The sequence below is a fragment of the Xenopus laevis genome, chromosome 4S (assembly GCF_017654675.1).
Source record: "Xenopus laevis strain J_2021 chromosome 4S, Xenopus_laevis_v10.1, whole genome shotgun sequence".
NCBI lineage: Eukaryota > Metazoa > Chordata > Amphibia > Anura > Pipidae > Xenopus > Xenopus laevis.
The window spans coordinates 120,271,396-120,291,762 of record NC_054378.1 but is presented as its reverse complement, the minus strand read 5'-3'; the positions used below and the strand labels follow the sequence as shown (position 1 = coordinate 120,291,762).

The following is a 20,367-nucleotide window of genomic DNA, read 5'->3' as shown; positions in this document are numbered from 1 at the left end:
TATATATATATATATATATATATATATATATATATATATATATATATATATATATATATATGCTTAATAGCTATTCTAAGGTATTTACACAAAAGGCCCTGGCAAAGGATGAATGAATCTGTGTAGAAAATGGCTTTAACCAGCTTTCCCAAAAACAAATGATCATCCTTTGTCTATATCCTTACTGTCTATTGTCAATTAACAGATATATATATTATATATATATATATATATATATATATATATATATATATATATATATATATGAATAAAAACATATCCAGAATGCAAACAACTTCTTTCCAATGAGATGACAAAGCAGAGAATAAAATGATAACCAAGCCCGATGGCGGCGCGTTTTACAGTCGTCCTTGTAGACAACGAACGCTGACGGGTGAAACCGCCGCCCGAATCACGACTCTGTTGTCCGATGGCAAAGAGAGGATTAAAAAGATTGGGTTAAGCAAGCACATGACAAGCCGTAAATCAGCTTGATTCCCTTTTTGGCGAGTCTTCACTCAGGTGAACTCTAAATGTGCATTAAACTGCAGCTCCATTAAGCAGATACAATAAAGGTAAAGGGCAGGAGGCTAAATACCGCAGGACCTTGTATGGATCTCATAGGTTTAATGGAATCAGGATTTTAACAACTCTTTTTCGTTAAATACAGTCAGTGTCAGGAGAATGCGTCCCACTCATAAAGCAGCACAATGACAATGTACAGTCGCACTAATACAAGGACATAGTTCATCATGACATTTCCAGCAATTCCCAACTGATTAGGGTCATTATGTTGGAGGCCTGATTTATGTTGTCATTTCCTCTCACCGATCCTGCATCAATGAATCTTAATGAATTGGTAAATAAGGGTGAAGATTACACTCTATGACACTGCAGCATTCCTCATTCTCAACACTGGAGATTTATGTAGCCAATTAGCGACTAACAGAGAAAATTGGCTGGCAGAAAAATAATATTCTTTATGGAACAAATGGAAAAAGGCTTTCTCGTTGAAGGGCACGGCTACGGCACACATCCATAAAGTGGCTTGATATGCGGATACACAAAGAGATGGGGAGAGTGTGCGGCAACAAGATATTCCTGTAAAATTGTTTAACTCTTCTTATGTGATCTTTTAAAGGTTATTGGTTTAGCAGACGAGATTGTCTGGGGTGGGGGGTGAGGAATTAGAGCCTAGGTGTTAACCCTTTGATAAAGCAAAGGGTTAAACGCCAGTGAAGTGTGAAATAATAGAAGAAATAAATGCAACCGTGTAGAGGTAATGTACAATTATAGGCAAGTAAACAACAGAAATGACTCACAAACAAAGGTAAGCACACAAACAAAATTTTTTGAGATTTATTATACCACGAGGACGGAAAAACCCTGAATCCGAAAACCCGGCATCTCAGACCTGCCTAGGTTGTATATATAAATCAATGGGAGAGGTCCCAAAGATACCCTGATCTGTGTTGGATTTCGTACAATAATCCGAAGATTTTGTGGTTTTTCAGGCAAAAAAACAAAAAAAAAATCGTAGGCTTCAGGAGGAAAATCCAAAAAAAAACTTACGATTTAAATGTTCGAGTTTTTTCCCCGCACTGGAATTTTTTGGGAAAATGTATCGATAAATAAGAGGAAATAACCCATGCGGATTTGGTCAGAGTAGATATTAAAAAATCCCGTCGGATTACGGCCGCATCTCTGTGTGTATGTAGTCCCACGATCTGACTGCCCATTCTCCTCAGGCCCGGATTTGCGGCAAGGCCGCATAGGCCCGGGCCTAGGGCGGCAAAAAATAGGGGCGGCATGCCGCCCAGCCGCATTATGGGGACGTTCGCATCCCCATTCAACGACGTTTTTTCGCCGGCGCGCTGGGAAGGCGGGCGCTAGGACCGCGCGGCCGCCTGGTCGGACCGCGCGGCCTAGGGGCGGGCGGGGAAGAAATCCGGCCCTGGTTCTCCTGCATTATGTTTGATTTTTGGGCGCTAGGGCCCATGATTGGATCAACCCGATATCGGCCATTCAATGTGGGCATATCTGACAGAGATCCGCTCGTTTGGCGACATCTCGACCTTAAGTAGTATTTTTCTCTCTCTCCTCACTCAACCTCACTTCCCCATGTCTCTTTTCTTTACATACTATAATCTATTATTCCATCTATTAAGTCTCTTTGTTCTCATAGAAATAGGGAATGTCCATGAAATAGGCCTAATGTTTAGAAGCAGGAGGGCCACTGACACCTGGGCCCATGGGAGTTTTCCTGGTATCCCGGTGGGCCAGTCCAACACTGTACCCAATTTAGCAAGACCACAACTGTGTCCACAACGCGCCGCCATCGGGCTTGGTTGTCATTTTATTCTCTGCTTACAGCAATGGGGTTCTGGGTTTGATTCCAGCCAGGGCTCTACATATAAATTGCATATCCATCACAACTTCCCTATTCAACTGTTTGTTTGTATATTGTCAGAAAACAGAATGATTAGGTTTTCTCTTTCACCACACAGAAACATACAGGCAGGTTAACTGACTCCTGATATACTTGTGTGTGAATATGATAGGGACCTTAGACTGTAAGCTCCACTGGGGCAGCGACTGATAGGAATGATGTATAATGTCTGTAAAGCTCTGCAGAATATATTGGCTCTATATAAATACAGAATAATAATAATTTTAGTAGCTTGAATGTAGGACAATCCCAAACACAAATAACAAGGTGTCCCTGAGTATTGGTGACACGGCTATAATTCCATCATTAAAGGAGAAGGAAAGGCTAAAACTAAGTAAGCTTTATCAGACAGGCCTATATAAATACACCAGTAAATCCTCAAAGTAATGCTGCTCTGAGTCCTCTGTCAAAAGAAACACCACATTTCTTTCCTTCTATTGTGTACTCATGGGCTTCTGTATCAGACTTCCTGTTTTAATCTTAAACCTCCAGGGCTAGGGCTTGAGCATGCTCAGTTTGCTCCTCTACCCCTCCCCCCTCCCTTTTCCCCCTACCGCCTCCCCTCCCTGCTGTAATTTGAGCCCAGAGCTATGAGTGAGCAGAGAGAGACTCAGGCAGGAAGTGATGTCACACCAAGCTATTATGGCAGCTGCTATCCTAAACAAACAGAGAGAGCTTCTAGAGCTGTTTACTCATGTATGGTAAAGCATTCTGCAGAATAAATATAGTGTTATAGCTTGCACTATTGTGGCTTATCTATTGGCAATAATCTGCATCGGTAGCTTTCATTTTCCCTTAAGTACACAGATGCCATCTGTCCGGTTTTGTCCCTGTTTTTGGAAGGGCTCTTCGGGTCAAAACTGCCTGCCTGGTTTTCCATATTAGGAAAAAAGGGCACAATTCCCTGAGATTGATGCAGCGATTGGCCAATCGCCACATCATAACTCGCCCCTGAGGTCACCACCCCAATCAGGAATCACAGAAAAAAATACCCAACAAAACTTGAGAGATTGAAATGGAAAAAAATGGAGTTGGCTTAATCCCGTCAGGCTTTGACCATGGGAAGAAGATCATGATGGCACAGCGGTGCACAACATTTTCCCTTTGGATGAATTGGCCCTTGTTCATAAAATTCAGTGCTGACTCTTGGATTGTCAAACTTTTTAATCTGCAAACTATCCTAATAATTAAGATTGAAATGACTTTGCTTACTAGGGGCATTTTATATCTACCTGATCATGACCTCATTAGGAAAGTCGATAAAACGACTATGACAAACAGAGGAAAAGGTACAAATTCCCGAGTGGCTCATAACTCACATCATTCTTGGCTGCACCTTCTTATAAACCTGCTCCCTCCTGAATGCAAAGCAGGGACTTCACTTAGTACCATGGAATACACAGTGTCAGACTGGAAAGCACAATGCTGGTATGAACACATTATACATATATATAATATACACACAGATAGTATCACTCATGTATTATAAGGGATAATGTACCCCCTACTGTAAATGATAAGGATATTAGAAGTCCTGAGGGGTTCTGTGACCATATAAAGGCACAAGACTGCAGGCTGAGTTATACAGGGAACTCTGAGTATCACTCATGTATTATAAGGGATAATGTTCCCCCTACTGTAAATGATAAGGATATTAGAAGTCCTGAGGGGTTCTGTGACCATATAAAGGCACAAGGCTGCAGGCTGAGTTATACAGGGAACTCTGAGTATCACTCATGTATTATAAGGGATAATGTACCCCCTACTGTAAATGATAAGGATATTAGAAGTCACTGAGGGGTTGTTCTGTGACCATATAAAGACACAAGGCTGCAGGCTGAGTTATACAGGAAACTCTGAGTATCACTCATGTATTATAAGGGATAATGTACCCCCTACTGTAAATGATAAGGATATTAGAAGTCCTGAGGGGTTCTGTGACCATATAAAGGCACAAGGCTGCAGGCTGAGTTATACAGGGAACTCTGAGTATCACTCATGTATTATAAGGGATAATGTACCCCCTACTGTAAATGATAAGGATATTAGAAGTCACTGAGGGGTTCTGTGACCATATAAAGACACAAGGCTGCAGGCTGAGTTATACAGGGAACTCTAAGTATCACTCATGTATTATAAGGGATAATGTACCCCCTACTGTAAATGATAAGGATATTAGAAGTCCTGAGGGGTTCTGTGACCATATAAAGGCACAAGGCTGCAGGCTGAGTTATACAGGGAACTCTGAGTATCACTCATGTATTATAAGGGATAATGTACCCCCTACTGTAAATGATAAGGATATTAGAAGTCACTGAGGGGTTGTTCTGTGACCATATAAAGACACAAGGCTGCAGGCTGAGTTATACAGGAAACTCTGAGTATCACTCATGTATTATAAGGGATAATGTACCCCCTACTGTAAATGATAAGGATATTAGAAGTCACTGAGGGGTTGTTCTGTGACCATATAAAGACACAAGGCTGCAGGCTGAGTTATACAGGAAACTCTGAGTATCACTCATGTATTATAAGGGATAATGTACCCCCTACTGTAAATGATAAGGATATTAGAAGTCCTGAGGGGTTCTGTGACCATATAAAGGCACAAGGCTGCAGGCTGAGTTATACAGGGAACTCTGAGTATCACTCATGTATTATAAGGGATAATGTACCCCCTACTGTAAATGATAAGGATATTAGAAGTCACTGAGGGGTTCTGTGACCATATAAAGACACAAGGCTGCAGGCTGAGTTATACAGGGAACTCTAAGTATCACTCATGTATTATAAGGGATAATGTACCCCCTACTGTAAATGATAAGGATATTAGAAGTCACTGAGGGGTTCTGTGACCATATAAAGACACAAGACTGCAGGCTGAGTTATACAGGGAACTCTGAGTATCACTCATGTATTATAAGGGATAATGTACCCCCTACTGTAAATGATAAGGACATTAGGAGTCACTGAGGGGTTCTGTGACCATATAAAGACACAAGGCTGCAGGCTGAGTTATACAGGGAACTCTGAGTATCACTCATGTATTATAAGGGATAATGTACCCCCTACTGTAAATGATAAGGATATTAGAAGTCACTGAGGGGTTGTTCTGTGACCATATAAAGACACAAGGCTGCAGGCTGAGTTATACAGGCAACTCTGAGTATCACTTATGTATTATGGGGGATCATGTACCCCCTACTGTAAATGATACAGATAGTAAAGAATCAGGCATGAGACTACAGTATAAACACAACATAATTAATATATTTCCATATTTTATGGGCCCCATTGGCCTTCAGCCTCTACAGATTTTAAATAAAATATTATATTATATGTATTTTCATGATGACATCTAGCCTGCAATACAATACAACCCATAATAACCCCACAGGCAGGAGAAAGCCTGGGCAGCTCAGTTGACCTGTATCAAGTGCCTACAATTCTGCAAGTCCTAATCACAACAAAGCGATAATAAAATGATATCATATCTCTCTACTGCATCCGACTAAAAAACACACTGTCTAGGATTCTAAGCCTAATCAGTAACTGGGAAGAAAAATCTATTTCATGTTGATCAAAGCACCTTTGGTTTATTGTATTTTGATACAGAGAGAACAGAACACACACAAACTGCCTCCACTGTGTTTATCTGCCTCAACTGTGACCAAAACACCATGAAACTCCCTGTTTGCTGCTCCAGCACAGTATCTGGCAAACTCCGACATACTCGGCTTTATTCTTCCCCCTTCCCAACGGTTTACTCTGCTTTTGGGTAAACAATTCAATACTAGTAGGGAAATATCCCTAATTACAATGCCCATTTTAAAAAAATTTGCCAGGTTATGAAAGTTTGAACACATTTCTGTAGTTTTTATGTTTTATTACAGTTTTACTAATGAAGGTGAATTGCCCTTTAAGCTGTGAGTCTAACTTCTTCCAAGGGACAAAACAGTTACAAATGTATCTTAAGTATATACCCTGGGCTCTCTGCCAAGAGCCAATTAAGTTAGAAATGTTGTATCTTTTTTGGCTGTTCAGTGCAGAGAAATCGGGACTTTCCAGTGCAAACGCAGGACTTTGAAAGTTTTGCAAAAATTTGAATAAGAGACTGGACTATGAATAGGAGAGGCCTGAATTGAAAGAGGAGGAATAAAAAGTAGCAATAACAATATATGTGTAGCCTTACAGAGCATTTGTTTTTTTACATGGGGTCAGTGACCTCCTTTTGGAAGCTGGAATAGGGTCAGAAGCAAAAGGCAAATAATTAAAAAACTATAAAAAAATAAATAATGAAGACCAATTGAAAAGTTGCTTAGAAATGGCCATTCTATAACAAAAAGTTAACTGAAAGGTGAACCATCCCTTTACAGTTTTCCCATGAGACCTGCTTATCTTAAATTGTTACAATTGTATCTTTTCTTATTTTAAAGTGTTACAAAAGTATCTAAGTGAACCTGCCACATATTATGGACTCTGACAAAAACCAATTACGTTTTACAAACTTTGTTTCTTTTTCTGGCTGTTCAGTGCTGGAGATCAAAGAGAAAGTCATGACATTTCAGTAAGAATCCAGGACTGAGGGTTGAGCTGTCAAAATTGGGACTGTACCACGAAAAACGGGACAGTTGGGAGGTATGTCTTACGCCATCATCACCCCGCCCATCAATGTCACAGTCTCTCCCCCTGTGACATCAGCTTCCTTTCTCCTTCTGGAAAGGGGGAAAAGATGGCGAACCTAGTAGAGCTTTGGGTACAAAGACTATAGTGAATCCAGGATTAGGTTCGATATTTTTCAGCAGGATTCGTATTCGTCCGAATCCTTGTTCCTGGCCGCACCTAATCTGAATCTTGACAATCATGTGACTTTTCATCACACAAACAAGGAAGGAAAACATTTGTGTGCGTAGCCTGCGCTTCTTTTCTTATTCGTCCTGTCGGATTCAGTTCGTGTTTCGGCCAAATCCTTCACTATGGGTTCATAGGATTTAGCTGAATCCCAAAATAATGGATTCAGTGCATCCTTACATACCTCCCAACATTTTGGAAGTAAAAAGAGGGACAATTTTTTTGCCGCACGTAGCGCAGCAATTTTTTTGACCACACCCCTTTCTGTGGCCACACCCCCTAAATACCATGTTCATTTTACAAAATTTGGCAGATTATGAAAGTTTGAAAATATTTCTCCTTATCTAAACTGTGTTTTTGTGTCTCAAAATTGTTACAAAGTATCTTATTTGCACCTGTTAGCTGTTCTGGGCTCTCTGCTAAAAGCCAATTAAGTGAGAAACTTTATTTCTTTTTCTGGCTGTTCAGTGCAGAGAAAAGAGGGACTTTCCAGTACAAATGAGGGACTGCGGGTTGAGCTGTCAAAAGTGGGACTGTCCCTCCGAAAAAGGGACAGTTGGGAGGAATGTCCTTAGCTTTAAGAGGAGAACAATACCTGTTATCCAGAATGCTTGGGACCGGTGGTTTTCCCAGATAACGGATCTTTCCATAATTTGGATCTTCGTACCTTAAGTCTACTAGAAAATCATTGAAACATTAAAGGGGATCTGTCACCCAAAAAAATTATTCGAAATCCTAGTTTATTGCGTTAGTCAAGCAAAAAAAAAAAAACCTTAATTGTATTATATGAGTTATTGTTTCTTCTGTTTGGGAACTCTGGGAATTATAACAAGCAGGCAGGAGCCATTTTGTGGACACTGTTATTAAGACACGTCTTACATCATCACAAAAATCTTGTTTGTGCACAATAGGGGACCTGATGTCCATCCCCATGTCCCAGGGTCGGACTGGGGGGTCCATGGCCCACCGGGACTGCCGTCCAGGGCCCCCCCACCTGCCCTCCGGCCCCCCTGCCTCCTCATCACCTCCCCTATTGAAGCGATGCCGGGCGCACACGCGCTGTCACTACCTGGCACGCACCACTGCGCTTGTCCGAAACTTTTTATTTTAAAATTGATTGGGATTGGGAGAGGGGGGTCTGGCCCGGCATGGGGCCCACCGGGTTTTTTCCTGGTGTCCTACCGGGCCAGTCCGACCCTGCCATGCCCTGGCTACACAATTAATTGGTAATGAGAGAGGGGGAATGCAGGAAATGCAGTGACATGTAGGAAGTGCTGAATGGAAAGTGAAAGTAATTGTCTAAGGCATAGAGGCGGAGCAGACAATATTTGATTGACAGCTGAGATTTTTAAACCAGTTTACAACAGCTATGAATGCTTTAATACAAAAAGAATTTGTATTTCATTTTTAACTTGAAAAGGACTTTTATTATACAGCTTTTTTATGTCTGGGTGACAGGTCCCCTTTAAATAAACCCAATAGGCTGGTTTTGCCTCCAATAAGGATTAATTATATCTTAGTTGGGATCAAGTACAAGCTACTGTTTTATTATTACACAGAAAAAGGATATTATTTTTAAAAATTTGGATAATTTGGATAAAATGGAGTCTATATGGGAGACGGCCATTCTGTAATTCGGAGCTTTCTGGATAATGGGTTTCTGGATAATGGATCCAATACCTGTATTGTCATTTTGCTGCATTGTTAATAGGAAATCTAATATCGCCTACCTGGAAAGAGCCGGGAAAAGCCGTCAAAGCTCTCAGCGGTTCCTCCGCGACTATTAACGCTCACATGAGTTTGGAGCCTAATGATACAAGTTAATTGACTTTCATTAACCACAATGTGATTGTTTTCCATGTGACATCCACCTATAGATCGGTTATTTTTTTTTTGTAGTCGCTTGAAAAGGTACAAATAGCTAATTATACTCGTACCTTTCAGTTCATATCACTATAATAGCAATAGGGCTGTTTTGATTTATACCGGTGTATAATTAATGTCAAGTAATGTATTATTTTGCCTTACACTGTGCTTTTAACCAAAGTGCTTTAAAAAAAAAAAAAAAAAAAGCATAATACTTTGGTGCAACGATCTATTAACAAGGGGGAATAAAGATATCCTCGCAGATAAAAGATTAACCGTCGCTATTCTGTGCTCCTTTTTACTAATAAACTCTGAGCGGATTGGTAGAAATGCAAGTCGTCTGTGTGGGTTTGCAGCAACTTTGCCTGAAATCATCTCCCGATAGCAACGCACATCCAAAATCATTTGGCTCATGTGGGAATTCTGGGATATCTGGATCAGTAGTAGGAGGTGTGTAAGAGATCTGCCCTCCTCACACACAAATACCAACAATTATGATCACTACCATAGCTGACATTGCAATGCTTAAGTCCTGGGTTCATACAAACAATATACTATCTGGGTGTCTACTTGTCAGGGCCAGTCTTGGGGTGGTTACTATTATCCCACTGTTACTATAGACACCATCTCTCCCTACTATACCTGCTATCCCACAGTCACACTCCCTTCCCAGAGACTATTATCCACTGTTACTATAGACACCATCTCTCCCTACTATACCTGCTATCCCACAGTCACACTCCCTTCCCAGAGACTATTATCCACTGTTACTATAGGCACCATCTCTCCCTACTATACCTGCTATCCCACAGTCACACTCCCTTCCCAGAGACTATTATCCACTGTTACTATAGACACCATCTCTCCCTACTATACCTGCTATCCCACAGTCACACTCCCTTCCCAGAGACTATTATCCACTGTTACTATAGGCACCATCTCTCCCTACTATACCTGCTATCTCACAGTCACACTCCCTTCCCAGAGACTATTATCCCACTGTTACTATAGACACCATCTCTCCCTACTATACCTGCTATCCCACAGTCACACTCCCTTCCCAGAGACTATTATCCACTGTTACTATAGGCACCATCTCTCCCTACTATACCTGCTATCCCACAGTCACACTCCCTTCCCAGAGACTATTATCCACTGTTACTATAGGCACCATCTCTCCCTACTATACCTGCTATCCCACAGTCACGCTCCCTTCCCAGAGACTATTATCCACTGTTACTATAGGCACCATCTCTCCCTACTATACCTGCTATCCCACAGTCACACTCCCTTCCCAGAGACTATTATCCCACTGTTACTATAGACACCATCTCTCCCTACTATACCTGCTATCCCACAGTCACACTCCCTTCCCAGAGACTATTATCCACTGTTACTATAGGCACCATCTCTCCTTACTATACCTGCTATCCCACAGTCACACTCCCTTCCCAGAGACTATTATCCCACTGTTACTATAGACACCATCTCTCCCTACTATACCTGCTATCCCACAGTCACACTCCCTTCCCAGAGACTATTATCCACTGTTACTATAGGCACCATCTCTCCCTACTATACCTGCTATCCCACAGTCACACTCCCTTCCCAGAGACTATTATCCCACTGTTACTATAGGCACCATCTCTCCCTACTATACCTGCTATCCCACAGTCACACTCCCTTCCCAGAGACTATTATCCACTGTTACTATAGACACCATCTCTCCCTACTATACCTGCTATCCCACAGTCACACTCCCTTCCCAGAGACTATTATCCACTGTTACTATAGACACCATCTCTCCCTACTATACCTGCTATCCCACAGTCACACTCCCTTCCCAGAGACTATTATCCACTGTTACTATAGGCACCATCTCTCCCTACTATACCTGCTATCCCACAGTCACTGTCCCTTCCCAGAGACTATTATCCACTGTTACTATAGACACCATCTCTCCCTACTATACCTGCTATCCCACAGTCACACTCCCTTCCCAGAGACTATTATCCACTGTTACTATAGACACCATCTCTCCCTTCTATAGCTGTTATGTCACATTCACACTCAGAGGCTCCTATGCCCACTGCTACTACAGTTGCTGCAGAGTGAGGAGCTGAATGTGCGCTGCACCAATGAGTACAGACACAGCCTCCCACACTACAGGGTTTTGAGCTATTAATACACCCCTGGTTATTTTTACTATGCGAAAAAACTAGAAAGCAGCAAAGACCTACTGCCTAAATAAGTAAGTGGAAAATAAATAAAGCTGGAGGCTTGTCTGGATACAGAGCGTATAAGTTTCCAGGATACACATCATTGGTCGCATTCATTTAATGGATTTGCAGGGTTTATTTATTTTATACCAAATGTTACAACAAGGAGACTTATGAGGAGCTAAGATAAAGGAGGCTTTTTTAAAAGGCACAGAACAGAGTTTTTAGAAGTGACAAACGACATTAAAGAGTTTGCTCTGCATAAACATTTGGATTTTCAACATTTTCACTAGGGGTGCACTATTTGGGATTCGGCCAAATCCCTAAATCCTTGGTGAAAGATTCGGCCGAATATCGAACCGAATCCGCCCCTAATTTACATATGCATATTAGGATTTGGATTCGGTTCAGACAGGCATAGGGATTAGGCCGAATCCGAATCCTGATGAAAAAGGCCGAAGCCTAGCCAAATTCCGAACTGAATCCTGGATTCGGTGCATCCGTAATTGTCACACCCACGGCGGCTGCCCCAAAATTGCTTCTGACTCCCCCACAAGCTGATTCAGGCTCTGGGCAATTTATTGACCTATGGGTTGGGCCAAAGCAAGGGCCTGTCCAAGCAATATATTTCCAGGGATCAGACAGCTAATATTATTTATTGTTGGTGTGGGGGCCAAACAATTGGATCAGACTCATTTGGCGATTAGATCTACTCTGTCAACCTCATCAAACAAGTAGATCTGTACATGGGCAGCTTTACACTGGTCCTGCAGGGAAGATCCACTCATGAAAAATGTGAGCCACTCAAGGATGATCCACTCCTTTGGTCCAAGGTCAATAATGGTGTCAGAACGGAAGCCCCATGTGTATCAGTTGGAAGAGAACTACATCCGTGGTCTGATTCAATCCAGGCACACTGTGCTTTTATTGCCCCTATCACATGCAAGGGAAACCGGAGTCCTGAGATGAGTTGGTAGGGATCAGACAAAGGTTCTATTAAAACAATCTTAAAATGGCTTATAATATTTGCTGCCCTTGCAGTATGTTGTTAACTACATTTCCCAGCATTCTCTGGCTGCAAAGAGGAGTTTCACCCTCCAGTGAGCTCACATTTTGCAGGAGGGGTTTCATTAGATTGCACTTGGGTGAGAGTTGCTGTTGGACTGTGAAGGTCTTGCTTTTCTCTCCATCAGAAACAAGAAGATCTCACGGTGTTGCTATAAGCAATTAACCCCGGGAAAACACAGCGGCACTCGTTTATCTCCTCCTGTTATAGAACAACTCTCTCAACAGCAATGTCGGGGTATAGCCAAGCAAGGGTCATGCTGCAAGCCCTAAAAGAACCACGCGCCTCTATCATTGATCCTCCAGTTTGAATTCATTCAGTTTTATATGGAAATAGACACCAACAACCCACAGAAGTAGAGTTTTTATGACACCAACGTTGCCCGTATAAAGGTGGCCATAGACGTAACAATAACAATCTTTCTTGGAAAAGATCTTTCCTAGAAAGATCATTTGTTTCAATACACACGTGTAGAGCTGAATCGTCAGATATACAGGTAGATATATGGGAAGAAACAATAGAATTCTACCTGTATCTGATGATTCAGCACTTAACAATGGCCGATGTTTGGGTTCCTTCAAAGGCACCCGATCAAAATTTTCCGTCCAGTCCGATTGACGAGCCGACTGATATCCAAGTCTTCTGCCGATATTGGTCGGCTCTTTTTCCACCATACACGCAACGAATATCGGACGAAAATTCGTTTCGTACGATATTATCTGTGCGTCTATGGCCACCTTAAGTGTCTTCAAAATCTTCAACTCTGCTAATTCACTGCACATGCTCTGTGCTGCTGTCACTTACTGAGCTTAGGGACCCACTCACAATATACAGTACACATAGAATAGAAATGTCACACGCAAAGATTCGGGGAGATTTAGTCACCTCTTCTTCAGGCAACTAATCTCCCCGAACTGCCTTCCCGCCATCTAGAACCTAAATCGCCGGCAGGATGGCACTCGGAGCGATTCGTTTTTCCGTAGTAATACTTCGGCAACTTCTAGCTGCCGAACTGCCTTCCCGCCGGCTAGAATCGAAATCGCTGGCAATCGGAGCGCTTCGAACTTCGGACGGCTTCGGAAAACAAAGTGCTCAGAGTGCCATCCCACCGACGATTTAAATACTAGCCAGCGGGATGGCACTCGGAGCACTTTGTTTTCCGAAGTTCATAGCGCTCTGAGTGCCATCCCGCCAGTGATTTAGATTCTAGCCGGTGGGAAGGCAGTTCGGGAGATTAGTCGCCAAAAGAAGAGGAGATTTATTGCCGGGCAACTAAATCTCCCCAAATCTCTGCCCTCAGGCTGATTAGTAATTAATACAGATAATTACTACATGACAGCACAGAAACCAGTGCAACTAAAATCAGATTTAAAAGGGGAACTGTGGCTTCCAAACCAAAATTTGATAAAGAGGCCACATAACACAGAAAACCCTAATATCCCCATCACAGTTACCTGTTTCTTCAAAAAGTATAAATAAATGCCATTTTCTATGCTGAAATCCAGCTGTTTAACAGTTCTTCTCTTTCTGCATCATTTGAAATCCTGGCAGGGAAGGAGGGACTAAACACTGATGTTACACATTGTAATAACTTCTCCACAGCTTACAGACAGCATGCAGGAACTACATAAACCACAATGCATTGCACTGTAATGTTCTTTTCCTTATTGAAATTCCCTGTGCAGGGAATTGTGGGGTTTGGAGGATGCAGGCTGAGGACAGGTGACTGTTGATACAAAGTAACAGTAGTCAGCCAGCTCAGCAAAGTAGTCAGACAGATCAGCAGGAGAGCAGGGAGCTAGGCTTAGGGAACTGTTCAAACCATTAAAAATCATGAAAAGTCTGCATATTTTTTAATTGTTGTATATTGCAAATTTGCTTGAAATTATGTTTACTTTTCAAAAAGCTTAAGTTATTTTTTGTGGAGTTCCCCTTTAATAATCAGCCCTGTAGCATCAGCTAAGCTTAGCTTCTCAACAGCTGCTCAGAGCCCACTGAGCATGTGAGTGTCACAGACACTTTCCAAGATGGTGACCCCCTGTGACAAGTTTGAAGTCCTGGATCATTGCTGCTATTGACAAGCTCAAACTTTAGCCTCGTGCAATAAGTTCACTATATAAAATATGACCTTTTTAGCCATATTAAATTTTAGGGGTTAGCTCTCCTTTAAGGGTTGCAACGATGTTCCTCTCCTGGCTAGTGCCTCTCTACATCAAACACCCCTCGAGACTATGAGAGAGAGAGAGAGAGAGAGAGAGAGAGGGCTCAGAGGTGAGCGACTGTGTGAAAAGAAGTGGAAAATTAAAGCAGAAGCAGTGGAAGAAAGGGCTTAATTTACTGGCATGTACAGTATGCAAATGAGATTACTCTCAGCTTAACTGCATCAGTTATGTCCATAATAACTGCATCATCATTACTGGGCTCAAATTCAATTACACCCTAATTAGCATATCAAAGTGATTGGTTAAGTTTAAAACAAATACCCAATTTACGAGGGGGAAAAAAAAAACATATAGCGTCAACTCCACCCCCCCCGCGCGCGGATAAACGGGTTTAAAGAATTACATGGATTTATTGATGTTCATGCACTTTATTTCCTAGTATGATGTAGAGAGTGATATTTTAAGACAATGTCCAATTGGTTTTCATTTTATTATTTGTGGTTTTTGAGTTATTTACCTTTTATTCAGCAGTTCTCCAATTTGCAATTCCATCAATCTGGTTGCTAGGGACCAAATTCCCCTAGCAACCGTGCATTGATTTGAATAAGAGACTGGAATATGAATAGGAGAGAGAGGCCTGAATAGGAAGACGAGCAATAACAATAAGGGGGTTATTTATTAAACCCCAAATGCAAAAATCACGAAAAATTTGTGATTTTATTTTATAAAATCGGACTTTTAAAAAAATCACGATTTTTTCAAAATGTATTAAACCCGCGAGGATGGAAAAGTCTTGAGTCAAAAAATCCGGCATCTCAGACCTGTCGAGGTTACATATAAGTCAATGGGAGAAGTCCCAATGATTTTTTGATGTGCGCTGGGTTTCGTGCAATACCCTGAGTTTTCAGGCAAAAATCTGAGTTTTCGGGTGAAGAATGCGGAAAAAATCGTGAAAATTGTTAGAAAAATCCAAAAAAATCGTTAAAATCTAATTTTTCCCCCCACAAAGCTAATTTTCAGGAAAATGTAATAATAAATAAGCGTAAAAAAACCTGAGCAGATTTGATCGGAGTTTGTAGCAGAAAATATTGATAAATATTGATAAATAACCCCCTAAATGTGCAGCCTTACAGAGCATTTGTTTTTTAGACGGGGTCAGTGACCCCCATTTGAATGCTGGAAAAATTCAGAAAAAGCAAAGTTCATCTGAAAATTTGTGCAGAACTGGCTATTCTATAACATCCTAATAGTTAACTTAAAGGTGAACCACACCTTTAAAGGGTAAGGCGACCCTTTGCCCCCATTTTGCTTTGCTGCCTGAACTTTTCACTGCATCACAAGGTGACATGTTCAAGAACACACAATTAAATAAACTCCCTTTGCTTACTTAAATGGCTTTCCAAGAAGGAATGTGTGTGTGTGTATATCCTCATATCTTGCCTCCCCACCTTTTCTTAACCCTTGGGCTGACGCTTAGTGACCAAGGGTGCAGCTCCTGCCCAATTTACTATTTAAAAAAAAAAAAAATGAAAACAAATGAGTTTGGTTCATACTCACGAGAGACTTCAGTGCAAAAATTCTTCCATAATTCATCAATCAATTTCTTTTTTTATGATAAATCCGATGTTTGTTGGTTTTTTTTTTAGTAAAAAAAGATTTATGATTTAAAGAAAAAAAAAAAATCTTGAAAAATTTAGAGAGCCCAGCTTTTCATTTTCTGCATGGAGGAATCTATTAAAGCGGCGGCTCTGAAGTGCTATGCAAATGATGTGCCTTTCAAGGCAGCAGTCGGGCACATTTCCCTCCGACAACTAATGATGAGGCTCATTATGTACAGGGAGTCTCCATAATGAGGAAACAGCCAATCTGCTCCCCGACATAAATCCGTCCGACGCGTGAATATATATCCACGTCTGATTAAAGCGTATACATTCCGTCCTTGGAAAATAGAGAAGTTCAAAGGGCCCAGGTATAGTGCAAATGTAAAGGTGAAATCCACTGGCGTAATTAAGATCAAACGGCGAAGGAAATATCCATTATAGGTTAAAGATATCACTGAAATCCTGAATTCGGCCGATTCGGTGCAGCGGAAAGTTCCAGGCTGGAGATGGTTAAATAAAAAAAGAGCTCCTTGCTGTTAAAACAAATGGAAAATGTAATGTAATGTGGGGACTTGGTGCAATAATATTTGGGTAAATGGATTTATTTGGCAGGTGGGTCCCAGACTATTTTTTTTTTTATGCTGAAAAATCAATTGTGTCCTCAATATTGAGCTGCAGTTTTAGGGTTGAAAAAAGGGGCAAGTGATTGAAGTGAGGGGCAAGTTCAAGTTCTGCAAAATAATTCAGCACTGACTACTTAACCCTTAAAGCCCCAGCGGCCTGATGCAGTTACCAGAGACACGTCGCCAAATACAAAAAACACAAGCTTTGCGGATATCTGGCATATTCCCTAATATGAAAAAGCAACATAAACCGACATATCAATGGGATTAAATTCAGAGAGGACCAGAGATGGTTTCCCATAAGGCCTCTGGGCAATGCTCTGATGAAATATGCAGATCGAATCACATCCAAAACTGCAGCATTGCAAGCAAAAAGAGTCAAAGATTAAACAAAAGCCATGAATTATTCAAGTGCAAATGTTACACAATTTCAGAACGCTTGTACAAATAATAATAATAAAGAAACACAAGGAAAGGGAGGAATTAAGACTTGGAACTGATTGTGGGTATGAAGAGCTGACAGATACCTGTGATATATATCAGGGTGCCTGGCTGCGGGTATGAAGAGCTGACAGATACTTATGCCACATATCAGGGTGCCTGGCCGTGGGTATGAAGAGCTGACAGATACCTGTGCCACATATCAGGGTGCCTGGCAGTGGGTATAAAGAGCTGACAGATACCTGTGGCACATATCAGGGTGCCTGGCTGCGGGTATGAAGAGCTGACAGATTTCTGTGCCACATATCAGGGTGCCTGGCTGCGGGTATGAAGAGCTGACAGATACCTGTGCCACATATCAGGGTGCCTGGCTGCGGGTATGAAGAGCTGACAGATACCTGTGCCACATATCAGGGTGCCCGCAGTGCCTTCATTGTGATTTTCAAGGCTGTACTACGGGTTTTTTTTTACATGGTATAGTGTTACCTGTTCCAGTTCATGCCAACAGCTGGGCATCTAAACAGCTTCTTTCCATATGATTTAAGGCATATAAATTGGGTGAATAAAGTGCACTCAACTTATTTAGCAATCATTTTAATTTTCAAATAATTTTCACCCCACTAGATGGACAAAATGTAAAATAAAAGTAATTGGAATGATTTCATTCTGCATCACGTGCCTTTGCACAAACCTTCAGGGTGCATTGGGCACAAGTGTAATCCTGCATTAAAGGCACAGCGTTGTCAGACGATTTATCCCAAACTGCCAATGGGCGCAGCTACAAAGCCCACGCATGAAACTCCATCTGCACCAATTAACAGAGAGGGGTGAAAGAAAACACTGCTTCATAAGTGTGTGCAACACTACAGAAAGGAGAGGAAGGAGTTAAACAGGGAAGGCAGGAGTGAGAGTAGCTGCTCAGTAGAAGCAAAGTGCAGTTGGTCGCTTCCTCAAGTTACACAATTTAAAAACTCTTTTTCGCTGTCTGGCTTCCCCATTTGGAGACAGCGGGATCAATGCTCATATTTTTATTATTCATTAGTATCTATCTATTTTTTTTTAACCCTTGCATTGGTCTGACAAGTGGCAGCAGCGGAGAGAAAACAGTGTCCCTCCCTCCTGATCCCCCAAGATCTCAGAGTTTGAAAGAACCTACCTTGTGTCTTAGCCTCACAGGCAGTAAGCGGCTGCGGTCGGCACCATGAGGGTTTGGGAGTCATGCAGAGGAAAGGGGGTTCACTCAGAAGACAAGACTGGGGAGTCACGAGGAGTTTGCATGGAAAGTAAACTGTGGCTACTGACAAACGCTCTAACTGGGAGCGAGCGAGAGAGAGAGAGAGAGAGAGAGAGAGAGAGAGAGAGTATTTACAGCAGTGTTTACACTAGAATGAGTAAACGGCCCTGTGATCAGAATGTACAAGTGCAGGAGGGAAGGGGGGGGGTGACATTCACAGAATCTGTGTGACAGTTGCACAAGAAACATCTCAACACTGGGCAATGAGCAACTCTCCCCAGGCCAGGGACACTAGTGAACCTCAAGCGCCAAACTGTCACCTATTAGGGCTGAACAAGGAGACGGGGGGCACACAGTCAGCCCTCCAGCTGTTTCTGTAGCAGAGTTATAGGTGAGCTGAAAGGCTGCAGGTAGGACTCACCTGATCTATAATATACATTATTAGCTGCCCTTTCCCCTCGAGGAGGTGCTGTGATGCCCCAGGGCAAATGCCACCTCCCAACTGCCTCTAAAATGCCTACTTTTCCGTTAAACGGGTAGTTCACCTTCAAGGTATCTTTCAGTTGTTGAATGGCTAATTCTAAGCAACTTTTCGACTGGTCTTTCTTATTTATTTTAACTAGTTTTTTTTTAAATTAATTGCCTTCTTCTGATTCTTTCCAGCTTTCAAATGGGGGTAGGGTTGGCACCTTTTCTGGAAAAAAAATACCAGCCTTCCTATATATTTATCTTTTTTCCCTATTAATAACATTGGGATCAACCGCCATTTTTACCGGCAACCCTAAATGGGGGTCACTGATCCCAACTAAAACAAATGCTCTGTAAGGCTACAAATGTATTGTTATTGCTACTTTTTATAACTGATCTTTCTAGTCAGGCTTCTCCTATTCATATTCCAGTCTTTATTCAAACCAGTGCATGGTTGCTAAGGGAATTTGGACCCTAGAAACCAGATTGCTGAAATGGCAAACTTGAGGGCAGCTTGATAATATTAACTATAGTAGTACTTATCTGTTATCTACTGTGTATCCTGTGCTTGAATGGCTGCCCCCATGGCTACACAGCAGCTTGTTTATATAAACTATAGTAGTACTTATCTGTTATCTACTGTGTATCCTGTGCTTGAATGGCTGCCCCCATGGCTACACAGCAGCTTGTTTATATAAACTATAGTAGTACTTATCTGTTATCTACTGTGTATCCTGTGCTTGAATGCCTGCCCCCATGGCTACACAGCAGCTTGTTTATATAAACTATAGTAGTACTTATCTGTTATCTACTGTGTATCCTGTGCTTGAATGGCTGCCCCCATGGCTACACAGCAGCTTGTTTATATAAACTATAGTAGTACTTATCTGTTATCTACTGTGTATCCTGTGCTTGAATGGCTGCCCCCATGGCTACACAGCAGCTTGTTTATATAAACTATAGTAGTACTTATCTGTTATCTACTGTGTATCCTGTGCTTGAATGGCTGCCCCCATGGTTACACAGCAGCTTGTTTATATAAACTATAGTAGAGTTTCTGAAGCAAACACACCAGTTTTACCAGTGCAACACAACACTACATTATATTTACATTTAATTGTTTGGTGTTACTGTTCCTTTAATAAAGGCAGAGGCTGTTTCTGGGCTCTGACGCTTGTTTCTGTTGTGAAGTCGGTGTCTGATTCCCTGAAAGCGGCAGTTTGAGCCTTTGCTCCCAAGAGGGGGCCCCTCACTGTTTCAGGAGCGGCGGTGGTGTTTAACAGGGAGGTAACCATATTAGGATGTGTATGGTAAAGTAAACAATAACATAGTTGCAGAGAAATGGAATTTTTTTTTTTTTTAACTTTTACAGCTAATGGTGTTGGTG

General features: G+C 41.7%; 1 protein-coding gene across 15 annotated transcripts in view; it reads right to left on the bottom strand.

Moving 5' to 3' along the window:
* foxp1.S (forkhead box P1 S homeolog) overlaps positions 1-20,367 on the bottom strand; it is a 629,350-nt gene that overhangs the window by 274,491 nt on the left and 334,492 nt on the right. Inside the window, exon 1 of one of the 15 annotated variants that reach the window (XM_018259721.2) lies at positions 18,435-18,660. The exons of 13 other annotated variants lie outside the window; for them this stretch is intronic. The gene's annotated coding sequence lies outside the window, so the exon portion shown is untranslated. Of the gene's footprint in view, positions 1-18,434; positions 18,661-20,367 lie in introns of those variants that run through there. One more of the 15 variants, XM_018259725.2, reaches the window with a different exon arrangement.